Genomic DNA, 12,383 nt, shown 5'->3' with positions numbered 1-12,383 from the left:
ACTGTGTTGTTCACCTGCAGCTCAAGAGCTATGTTGCAATTCCAAGCCTGAACACCACATTTTGTACCCATCTGACTTTTATTGCATTTTCACCATGAGCAGATGTACAATATCAACTGGCTATGCAACACATGAATAACATAAGTCTGGGAACAATCCCATACTATGTCTCTCAAACAGCAAAAATGAACATTGGAGCCCATGCCCTTCTACTGCTTGAAAAGACACCATCCTTTCCTATTGTTGGCTGAAGGTGCAAGTTAATTTGCTACTGGTGCCCACAAGTGGACAGATTAGCTTCCATGATCCCCAGATGGCAATATGCGAAGTAGCAATTTTCCCCCCAAACTAGTATAAAAGAATAATTTGCATTTCAAAGGACTACATTAAAAATATCATCTGTTAAGACAGAAACCTCCTTAAAGCATTGCACGATTTAAGGATGTAAAAGTTGGCAACATTTAAATGTGTTTTTTAAGTCCACTTTATGCACAGGTAGGCTAATTGAGACTGGACCTACAGTTTAAAGTGGGATCTGAACCACTGTGCCATGTGCCTCGACCGGGTATTGAACCCAGGATCCCTTAACCTCTTAACTGGGTAATTTCCTCATCGAAAGCCCAATCTGCCCTGGGAATTTTTGTTGATAAATTGATGAATTTCGTAAACCAATATTTGAGTTAATATTTCTGTGCTCCATGGCATACCATTTAGGTATTGTTTATTCTTTTATTGGTCCTTCTTGTACTTTTTACAATATGCGAGATTTACAACTACAATATATCTCGGATTTCCTCAGCAGGAAAAACACGCCGTCGCTTCCGATTTGCCTGAGCCATTATTGCATACGCGATAGAACTGAACGTCGGGCTGTGTTCGTTGCTTCCCGCTAACTCTAACGGTTACAACAGTCTGGAAGTCAGAGCCATCTGGTGAAACAAAGAAGAAAGTAATTGTACGAAGTATCTCGTCATACACAACAGATATCAGCAGTAAGAACATGAGAACGTAGTATCCCGTCATGCCCATTATAAATCAGTAGAGCCAGAACGGAGTATTACGTCATACCCAGTTAAGAGGTTAAAACTTGGCAACAGTAACTGTGAAGTCCACAAACATATTTATGCATGACCGGCATTACCACGGTTTTTCTGCACCAGAAAACACCAAAGTTTAAAATTTCCAAGAGAGATTAACTATTCAGCTACATTGTAAACTAACAGCAAGACCAGGCCAAATAAATATCCACTTTGTACACACCTGCATCAATGAGAAGTTTCATTCTTCAGGATTGTAAGGTTCAGGGGAGTTTGTAAAGATCCTCATCATCTTGATATTCCCAGACAACTGCATCATGGAATGCGGACCTGTAGTCCATGCCCTGATGAACAAAAGAATTCTTAAAAATCTGCAATCACAATGCTGTAACTGTAAAAATACCTGTACAGTGGGATCCATGAGAATTACCATGCAAATTGTCCATCACCATGTTCGTGCACTTTATTTAACCCAATAAGAGCTTCGAAAATTAAAGGAAAACTCAAAACAAGGTGTTGACAACTTCTGCACCACCATACATAAAAATCCATCGCTTTGAAACACATAGGATGTAAGTCATGGACAATTTGCACGGTAATACTCATGGATCCCACTGTACATTCCCCTACAAAGTAAAGCAGATATAACTGAAACAAAACAACAATTCTGCACAATCGTAGGAATCTGATTTCCTCTAACAGTACAATCAATCGGATACAGTAAATTGTCCTTCTTTTCTTGTCTGATACATGACAATTACCTTATGATCATCAGGGAAAAGTGACCCCTACCGCCTTAATCTGTCTGTGGAAGGAGAAAGCCCCCCTTCCCCAAATATACAAACATTATTTTGCCTTCCTTTCTTTTAAAAAATCAAGTACCTTGAGATGCTCGTAATTGAAAATATGGAGGTATGTCATGAACCTATTTAAAATCAAATCTCAAAATAGTCACTGGACAGTGCCTAACCTCAACTGAGACAGAAGTGCAGGCCCGTAGCCAGGCAGGGGCCAGGGGGGCTCAGCCCCCCCTGGAACTACAGTCAGCCCCCTTGACATTGGGTAAAACTATTTTGTGATATTTGTTTGCAGACAGCAGATATTATTTTCCTCACAACTTAGATGAATAAATTCAGGGATCATGAACAGCAGCTACTACATTTGAATGGCTTATTGCAGAAAGGGACCTGGGTCACATTTTGAGGAATCGGAGTTAATGGTATTTTTTATTTTCCTAGTTACAGACACATCTTTTAGTGCAGAAAGGACGTCAGTCACACGAGGATATAGCCAAGAAAATGCACAGTGAAAAGTGTTCTTTAATGCAGAAAGGTACCTGAGTCACTGACTCGGGTCCTTTTCTGCAATAAACTTAGCCGTATTTATACGTTGTACGAACTGTGTACGCTAATCTGTAATACAGCTCGGGCGGTAAAAATACTGTGAAACTTATTGATTTCGCAACGTGGTGGCCTCATGTCTACAAAAAAAAAAATGTGGCATCTGTGAAAACTACCATGTGTTCCTACAAGAATAGGCAGTATTTTCAGATTTCCAAGTATCATTACTTTGAATACTATGTTGAACATAAGAGTACTGTCAAGGTTTCCGAAGTCATCAAAGGTATGACGTCTCACACCTTCTACCTGTCCAAAGGTGCAAGAATTGTAATTCCTACGCCACGTACGTTCCCAGTTGCATTGTACATTATCGTACATTATTGTATTTCAAACACCGACAATAAAGTCCAGAAAGTGCAGTACACTGTCATTCATTGATGAATCTATAATTTATATATAACCTAACCTAACCTAGCGTATGAGGCAACGACAAACGGGCGTTTGTAGGATATTTCTCGTCTTATTTCTCAAAGTTTCCACTTTTATTGCAGAAAGGTACCCGAGTCATAACCTTTTCATCTCCACTGTCTCTAGCAGCATACTGCAGAGGGGCGCATTGAGGGTTTCAAAATTAACTTTTCTTTATGCTGAATATTTGAGCCAACAACGGCACATTTCTTTCTTACACTCTCAATATTATACGATTTTTCTTGTTTTTCTCAGAATTGTGCAAAAGTGACTCAGGTCCCTTTCTGCAATAAGCCATTCATTTGTTCATCTTATTTATAAGAAGTAGTCTTAAGTAGCGGCAAGTATTTAGGAGATTCTCTTCTCTAGACTTTAGAAAGTTCCTTCACAGGGGAGCTTCTTTATCTGTACCTTCCTTGCCCCTGTTGCGATCTTCCATTTATACAGAAATCTGTGACTTTGATGTCATTATGCAAATTCCCTCCGCATCTGCGTAAAAGGTTAACAGCTCCCAAGTTTTGGGAACAAAGGGGAGTTTTATTGTTTCGGCCGCGGAGTGGAATGTACAGTAGACCCTATGATTGAATATTGTCCATCTTTTTCTGTGTAATATAAATATCTGTATCAGGGTCAATCCATATGAATTCATACAACCTGGTTGCTTGACCATTTTTAAAAAAGTTTATTTTTTGTGGGGTGTGAGCCTCATATATTGACAGTTCAGAACCACTCTTATTTTATTTTTACTATCACCGATTTGAAGATGGCGGGCATTTTTTTATCATGGCGCGCGTCATTTTCTCCATTCGTAAGCAACAGCGGCAACTTTTTTTTCTCAGCTCTGGTAAGTCCTACGACAATGAGACAAAATCTGTGATGTTAAGCACATTATAGGCTACAATTATATTTCTGTGTAATTTTCTAAATATTATTCCTTCATAATAAATTTGAAGGTCAAAATTGTAACGCATGGAAAGCATTAACAAACGTGTGTTACGCATGTGGTGCTTTAAAAATCTAGCAAATTTGACTTCATTTGTGTGTGAAGCATATTAGCTGCAGACGCAAGTAACCGTTATTGGTGAAATGTGTAAATTATATGCATGCACAAATATCTAAGCCTTAATGCAATTAAAAACTATAACTTCCATATTAATTCATTTTGTTATTAACATCCAGTAGGACCACTTTTCGTGGAACGCCCCTATGACTGAACTCCTATCACATTAATTTGGTCTGCTATTTGCATTACTGGGGCTATGAAACTATACAAAACTGTGTAAACAGAGTTTCGTGGTACGGATGCCATGGCAGCCAATAAGTGTATTACTTCCAGTTCACAAGAAAACACTGAATGGGAAGGCGTAAATTATAGCAGAAGGAGATGGCAGTGATGGTTGTTTTTATTCTACATCACTACAAAAGGAAGAAATCTCACCATGTAACTGTCTAGCACAATATGTTTACTTCATTTCTTACAATAAAGTATAAATACTTTCCTCTTTACCTTGTTCTCACTTGATTGTTGGGCATGGTTGCAACATATGAACAACTCACTTAAATAACTTTAAATTAACAGCAATGAACGAAACAATTTTACATAAGTGGGTAACACTTTACTATAGGTGAGACGGATTTCTTCAAATTTACAGGAGAAAGTACTTACGCAAATCATTCTCTGTAGCGTTGTTGAAGTTGGGGAATGTAGTTTTGATCTATTTTAACGCGAATGCATGTGATTTTCTACGAAAATCTATTGATAAAATCAGAATTCTTGCTGCTATACCCTCTAGTGGTTTTAATTTTAACTATGTCACATTTACAGAATGCAAACGTCAGCTGGAAAAGCTTCCAAGAGACTACTTTAGCCAAGATAAAACTGACTTAAAACAAAGGCCCAGAATGGGACAAATGAAGCATTCAGATAAATATGAAGAGGACACATTCCACTAGGTCCAAAAACAGGATGTATGGCAACTCTATTTCCGCATCTTGAAATAAATTTTATGTTGCATAAAATATTAAATTCTAGTGAATAATAAAAAATAAAAAAAATCAGTGCAATTTTTGGTAAATATGCGATACCGCCCGAACGGATTTCTTCAAATTTACAGGACAGACTACTTACTGAAATCACTTTCTGTAGCATTGTCGAAGTTCTTCGAGGTATTTTCTTTCGTGGAAACTGAAAACTTCACCATAGAATGCTGCAGAACGAGAAATAATCACTTTTTATGTAAGGATTGCATTTTCTGTAAAAATAAAAAAGGTAAAGTTCTCCCCTGTGCTTAGCACCACGCCATGAAGGCGTATAGGGGGTGTGGGGGTAACGCCCCACACTTTCTTGATCCGGTCGTGAGTGGGGGTGATGTGATCAGCATCACGCCCCTGACCGCCTTTACCCCCCAGGGTTTCCCCCAGGTACCCATGTTATTCGATGCTGGGTGGGCGCCGGGCCCGCTTCCGTTAGAAAAGTTCCAGGATTTGAACCGGTCGGGGATCGAACCCGGGACCTTGAGCATGGTATCCTGCCGCAAAATTAGTTTGGTATTGAGAGCTGAATGAACACGCGTCACGGTGTTGCCATATCGTGCGGTACGGTACGGTACGGTACGCAGTGCAGCCGTCTGACGCTGTGTCGAGGAAAACGTGTTATGAAAAGGAACAATGATGAAATGTGTTATTTTTTTCGAGGAAAACGGAATAACAATGATGACAACAATGATGAATGTGTTGTTGTTTTCTCTCTTCATTTCCATCTCCCTTACAACATGAACGAATTAACGAAACGAGCATTGTTTACAGGTTACCTTTTCAATCCATTCTGTATATAGACTTTCAATAATCATTTCTTTCCGAAGTCCCCGTTAAAGTCTGCCCGTCTTCCAATTATACCGCAACTGAGTTGGTGGGGCGTCTGACTTTCACGTGTGAGACCCGCGGTGGTTTGTGGAACTTATTCAAATATCCCGAGCGGCTCCGGGGTCGACTCAGCCCAAGTGAGTACCTGGGGCAAACCTGCGGTAAAGGCGGTTGGTGAACCACATCACCTCCATAATATGGCCTAGGTCGACGTCGAGAATGTGTGGAGCTTTACCTCCACATCCCCATATGCCTACATACTTTATTTTGCGTCCATTATTTTTTTTTTTTGTATGAAAATCCCAGATATTTTATGACTGTCGTTAAAGATGTTTCCCCACCTTGAAAAAATGCCGAATATTTCAACGAAACTCGCAGTTTCCCAACAGTGGAATAATCTTTCCTTCTATAATTATATAATATATTATTATAATAAGAGTAAATATGGCGACGAATAGCATCTTGCTGAAAGGTATCTAAATTTGTCACGCGTTTATTGATATTCCTCTTCTTTCCTGGGGTTTCCAATTTTGAAGCCTCGCATTTATTTATTTATTTCTACCACATTATATTTTTCTTTCCCTGTGGTAACAATAGTGTTCTTAGACACGCCGAAATCAGCAACAGTCCTGTCCAGAACTTTATTTACAGAAATGATTGGAGCCCCATTGTTTTTCTCTTGCTCAAATTATTTGCACTCAGAACAAACCATCTCCCGCATTTGTCCTTTGAGAAGAATTCCTTTTTCTTTTAGTGCATAGCCTTTTTGGTACATTGTCATCTCGAGTATTGCCTCCTGTGCTTGACATTCTTCACACAAGCTCACGACACACTCAAGAACACAGAAAATTATGTACAAAAAATAACAACTAAAACAACATGCTAGATACAACAAAGAATACTCTAAATTCAATAAACACTAAACAACGGACCGGTTAAAATATCACAGCAATGCAACAAACAAACAACATGTCCTCTCCCAACAACATGAAATCTGATCGCCGGAAGAATCGCCCGATAAGCGGCAACACCGGGATAAACGTTTTCTGTTGCTAGGTAACCAGGGTTTGGGTGAAGCACTGGGAAGATTTTGATTGGCTCGCATGCCAGCAACCCACCCTCCCGCAGTGCCGTAGACCCGATTTCAACATGTGCTTCCCAAGCGTCAATACCAAACTAATTTTGCGGCAGGTATAGTCAGACACGTTACCGACTGAGCCACCGCGGCCACCTGCGCGAGCGTCGAAAGTCACATGGTCTTGCCAGTGTTTCCAAACATGCCTTTTTTTTTTTTTAAACTATGCTTACCTAACCTAACCTTGCCGGAAATGGGGCTATCGTGAATGCCGTCAATGGTTTGTGATGACATAATAAACACGAAAATAGGTATTTTTCTGTGAAGAAGGTTGAAACACTGCAAACCCACTCCAAATCGACAAAACACAAGCACGACGCACGATGATCCATGACGAGTGCACGCCATATTGTCTGTTACACAAGCAGAACAAGGAAGACAAATAATGACTCGTAATATGAAAAGTTGACACTATTTTATGGAAAAAGGCATAACTTCACAGTAAAGAATCTTCCGCAATGCAGAATAGGTAAGTATCAATGCTAAAATTAACGAAATAAATGAGTGAGAGGTGTTCGGGCAATATCGCATAATTACCCAATTTTCATGAGGGTACACTCGGTCAACAGCCCAAAGGAAATCAAATCAATATTAAAAACATGAGATGAAAAATAAATTACTCACATGATGAAGTTTGTTGTCCCAACTGCAATTTTCCAGGATCTTTCATGCAACTTCCATTACATTTATGGTCACAGCAACCAACCGACCGTGCTATGAAGAAGACTGGAAGAATAAAACATGGCATATTAGCTTCCATTGCAAGACAATCTACTTTTAATTTCATATATTGCACACAATTTGCTGATGTGACGAACAGTTTTATACATCTACTTAGAAATTGAAATCATTCATTATGTTCTTGAAAGACTGAAAGACTTTAGTTTGGCAACTATATTTACAGGTGAATTGAAATAAACCTGCCTTGATATTTTACGTTTTAATATTGCATTGCAACATAAAAACAGTGACACTGCAAGTATACGGGAGGGAAAAATCGTTCGGTACTTGTTTACTATCCTTCGGACACATTTATTTATTTTTACAGAAGAAACTACGGTAAAATTTTCGTATCCCCAAAACGTATTTCTTCAATTTTACAGGAGAAAGTACTTACCGAAATGCCTTTATTTATACTTTAGGAAGGTCTTGGATGTTTGTTTTCACCTCGTTGAAATTTTTTTTGCCGGTAAATCATGTAATTTTCGACATTAATGTCACTCTGATGCACGAAAGCTGTTCCCTTGATGTCCGTCTACTACGTGAACCAAATATTTGCGAGCGTTTCATGACGTATCAACCGGCCAGTGTTTCCAAATACGCGGTTTTGTAACTGTGTAACAGTTCTAGAACGTAAATAAACGTGAGTTACTGTTCATCATTTCTGATTACGAACTTGCGACAACATGACGTGCACAGGATCAGTGGCGTGCTCAATGTGAGGTTGATGGGGGTTATAACCTCCCCTTTCGCCCAGTATCTCTAAGGCTATTTATGAATGGTTCGTGGGGCTATTTATGGGCTATCCGTGAATGGTTTGTGGGGCTATTTATGAATGGTTCGTGGGGTTTTTGAACCCAAAAAAAAATTCTAATTTTGAAAAACAAATTTAACTATGTTTCCTAACCTAACCTTGCCGTGCATGGTTCGTGGAGTTTTTGAACCTGGAAAAAATACAAAATCAGTAACACGAAAGTAGGTATTTTTCTATGAAGAAGGGTGCAACACTGCATAACCACTGATCATGGACTACGCTCGTCAAGATTTCGGTACTTGGTTACTATCCTTCGGACAGATTTCGTACATAGCCCCACGGTAAAAATATACTATCCTTCGGACACCTCTAATTTTTTCGTTTCGTCAATTTTTGACATACGTACTTACGTATCTGCTTCGCGGAACACTCCTGAAGGTGTATCAACGTTGTTTTGATGAAATTTGAACTATGTTTCCTAACCTAACAGAACTAACCTAACCACGCGCCAATGGTTTGTGGGGCTAGCGCCAATGATTCGTGGGGCTAGCGCCAATGGTTCGCAATTATTTCCAATTTCTAGATCCTGATACTAACACGACACCAAATTTTTTCTATGTTTCCTAACCTAACAGAACTAACCTATCCACGCGCCAATGGTTCGTGGGGCTAGCTATTCTCCGTCGGAGAATTAATTTTCAACGAACAACATGAATTTCAGCTATGAAACATTCCCACATCACACTTTCCCGATGTTCGACAATGCTACAGGAACTTAAGTAGTTTCTTCTGTAAAAATAAATAAGTGTGTCCGAAGGATAGTAAACTAGTACCAAGATTTCTCCGCCATATCGCATGTAACGCAAGCAAAAGCGAACAAAATAAAAATACTCGATATTTCGAAAATTGAGATTATTTGCCTGCAAAAAACGAAACGCGAAATAGAAGAATCCTTACGAATGCAGAATATGTAAGTATCAATGTGAAAAATACGAAAATAAGAGAATTAGAGACGTTTGGTGGTTACCGAAATTTTAATGAAACTACTTACCGTAATAAGTTCCTGTAGCATTGTCGAACATCGGGAAGGTGTTTTGTGTGATGTGGGAATGTTTCATAGCTGAAATTCATGTTGTTTGTTGAAAATTAATTCTCCGATGGAGAACAGCTAGCCCCACGAACCATTGGCACGTGGATATGTTAGTTCTGTTAGGTTAGGAAACATAGTTAAAATTTGGTGTCGAGTTAATGTCAGGATCTAGAATTTGGAAATAATTGCGAACCATTGGCGCGTGGTTAGATTAGTTCTGTTAGGTTAGGAAACATAGTTAAAATTTGGTGTCGTGTTAGTATCAGGATCTAGAAATTGGAAATAATTGCGAACCATTGGTGCTAGCCCCATGAACCATTGGCACATGGTTAGGTTAGTGTGTCTCAGGCAAGCGAAAAGGCCTATCAGAAAGACGTACTGGTAATGTGAAAAAATTGTTGAAAATTAATTCTCCGATGGAGAACAGCTAGCCCCACGAACCATTGGCACGTGGATATGTTAGTTCTGTTAGGTTAGGAAACATAGTTAAAATTTGGTGTCGAGTTAGTGTCAGGATCTAGAATTTGGAAATAATTGCGAACCATTGGCGCGTGGTTAGATTAGTTCTGTTAGGTTAGGAAACATAGTTAAAATTTGGTGTCGTGTTAGTATCAGGATCTAGAAATTGGAAATAATTGCGAACCATTGGTGCTAGCCCCATGAACCATTGGCACGTGGTTAGGTTAGTGTGTCTCAGGCAAGCGAAAAGGCCTATCAGAAAGACGTACTGGTAATGTGAAAAATTGCAATTAATTAAATCAAAACAACATTGATACACCTTCAGGAATGTTCCGCGAAGCAGATACGTAAGTACGAACGTCAAATATTGACGAAACGAAAAAATTAGAGGTGTCCGAAGGATAGTAAATTTTTACCAATCGTTCTTCAGAAAACTCGCAGTAAGTAGTCACTAAGACTGAATCATATGTTAACAGACATAATTACAAATCGAACCATGTTAAAAATACCTGTGCACCATGATAAATTCTTAATTAAACAATCAAAACTTGGGCCAAAATACATATTCGGGCTAGCTATAGGATTTCCCTCTCAGGTGTCGCCACTGGGTAAAACAGGCAAGAAACATGCACAATTAACATAAATTCTAATTCATGTTCTTTGAAACTCGTCACAGTAGGTCACATTCCACCCAATTTCTTTCATATCTTTGTCATTTAACAAGATTTCAAATATACTGGAATAAGCTAAATGCCACCTTCAGCAATGTTTCTCAATGAAGAATACGTAAGTACGAATATTGAAATTAAATGAACTAGCAAATTTCAGCCGTTTACCGGAGATAAGAAATTTACCTAAACTAAACGTTACATTTCGACCTTCTAGCAAGGTCTTATTCAGACTCTGTAGACCAAATTTTGTATTTGGTAGAGTCCAGCGCAGTTAATTCTGCCGTGCGATGCGCGAAACAACTAAAGAAGCAGTGTTGCTAATGGAGCAGATAGAAAAATCGCTGCAGTGCGCCGATGCACAGCTGTTACGTACAACAATAAAATTAGAGAATTCAGGTCTATCTAACGTTGAGTTTTAAACGTCATGCATTATACCAGGACTAGGATTAATATGTATTAACAAGTGGCTTTGTATGTAGCTACATACATATGGACTAAAAATTCGCAAAATATGAACTAACACATAAGTAAAATTACCAAAAATGCTGCAAAGAAGACTTCTTCATACGATTCCTTATTTGAGTGATTTCAAACAAAATAAAAAATATATATATATTATTTTTCATTGCATTAATGCACTGGTGGCGTTCTAACTTTTCACTCCCAAAACCCGTATACACTGGTATGGAACTGCAACGGCAGATAATAACATGCCAGCGTGTTAAACCGCTACAACTGCACCATAACACTCCTCCTCAAACAGTATTATTATTTCCTCTCTCAGATCTGCGACAGTCGGTTGCCTTTATTGTACATTTACAAAGGATGCCGGCTTCGACAACAATAACAAGTACATATACTGCCACTAGACGATAAGCTGCGCGGCTTTTTCTTTTGTTATGAACCAGGGCCGGCGCTAGTCATTTTGCCTCCCTGGGAGGTGGCGGCAGATGCCGCTCTATTTCGACCCCCCCCCCCCGGTCATTACGCAGCAACGGAAAATTGAAAATCAATATATTCCTAACTAAAACATCAAAATATAAAATAAATAATGTGACTTCTTATGCTATTTCAATACTATTCAGCGCAAAAGAATATCTCGCTCGATCACAGTTTTCAATAGGCTTATTTTTTTCTTATCTTCAAATTTTGCCGCTCGGTTCGCCCTCCCCTTCCGCCGGCCCTGCTATGAACTTGGTCACCCATCAAAGCATGGCAATTTTAACACAGAAAACAATATGTATCGCATTAAGCATCAAAAATGACAGCCTCCTCTATGCAATTTCTACAAGAACACCTGCCGGAGCCAGAGTTGAATTGCTTAGAATTTCCCGAGCTTGGCTATGCAAGGTTTTTGATTTCAACTTCGACAGAACTGGAGGCATTATGGAATTTAACGTTCATTAGCAAACACACACTTTTACATACACACACGCAATACACGCACACAACGTCAAACCGGTCAAATACTTAGTATAAAATAAAAATATGGTGCTTCCAATCCAACAAAACTCACCGCCACTTTACTTGCTTTCCCCTTCCGTGACAGAAATAGTGCTTCATTATTACAGTTGGCAACACTAGTTACTAGCTAGCCAATGAACATGCACTGCATAAAAGAAGCAACGACTACGCCGTGCTATATTGCCACATTGCCGTCCCTGCTGACCGGTGGGAACCGCGAGCTGGAGCGCTGTTCAATTGTTTTCAATGAAGTTTGCGCGAGTGTGTCCAGGAATGGAATGAGAATATGGCAACAATAGCGAAGGTTTTCGAGCAGGGTAGAACACGTGATGCTAAGAGAAAGGGAGACGAAACGAAAATTCGTTTCTACGCAACGGCAAATT

The 12,383-nt window shown here is 39.2% G+C and overlaps 1 long non-coding RNA gene across 2 annotated transcripts in view; it reads right to left on the bottom strand.

Moving 5' to 3' along the window:
• LOC145978011 (uncharacterized) overlaps window positions 1-12,383 on the bottom strand; it is a 14,412-nt gene extending 2,029 nt beyond the window's left edge. The window contains exons 1-3 of one of the 2 annotated variants that reach the window (XR_014440646.1): window positions 12,053-12,383; window positions 7,467-7,568; window positions 1,261-1,381 (exon numbers count right to left, since the gene is read on the bottom strand). This is a non-coding gene — a long non-coding RNA (uncharacterized LOC145978011). Of the gene's footprint in view, window positions 1-1,260; window positions 1,382-7,466; window positions 7,569-10,719; window positions 10,823-12,052 lie in introns of those variants that run through there. The other variant, XR_014440645.1, reaches the window with a different exon arrangement.

Source organism: Lepisma saccharinum, chromosome 24, assembly GCF_977018435.1.
Source record: "Lepisma saccharinum chromosome 24, izLepSacc3.1, whole genome shotgun sequence".
Taxonomy (NCBI): domain Eukaryota; kingdom Metazoa; phylum Arthropoda; class Insecta; order Zygentoma; family Lepismatidae; genus Lepisma; species Lepisma saccharinum.
This window is presented reverse-complemented; position numbering and strand designations above follow the sequence as displayed.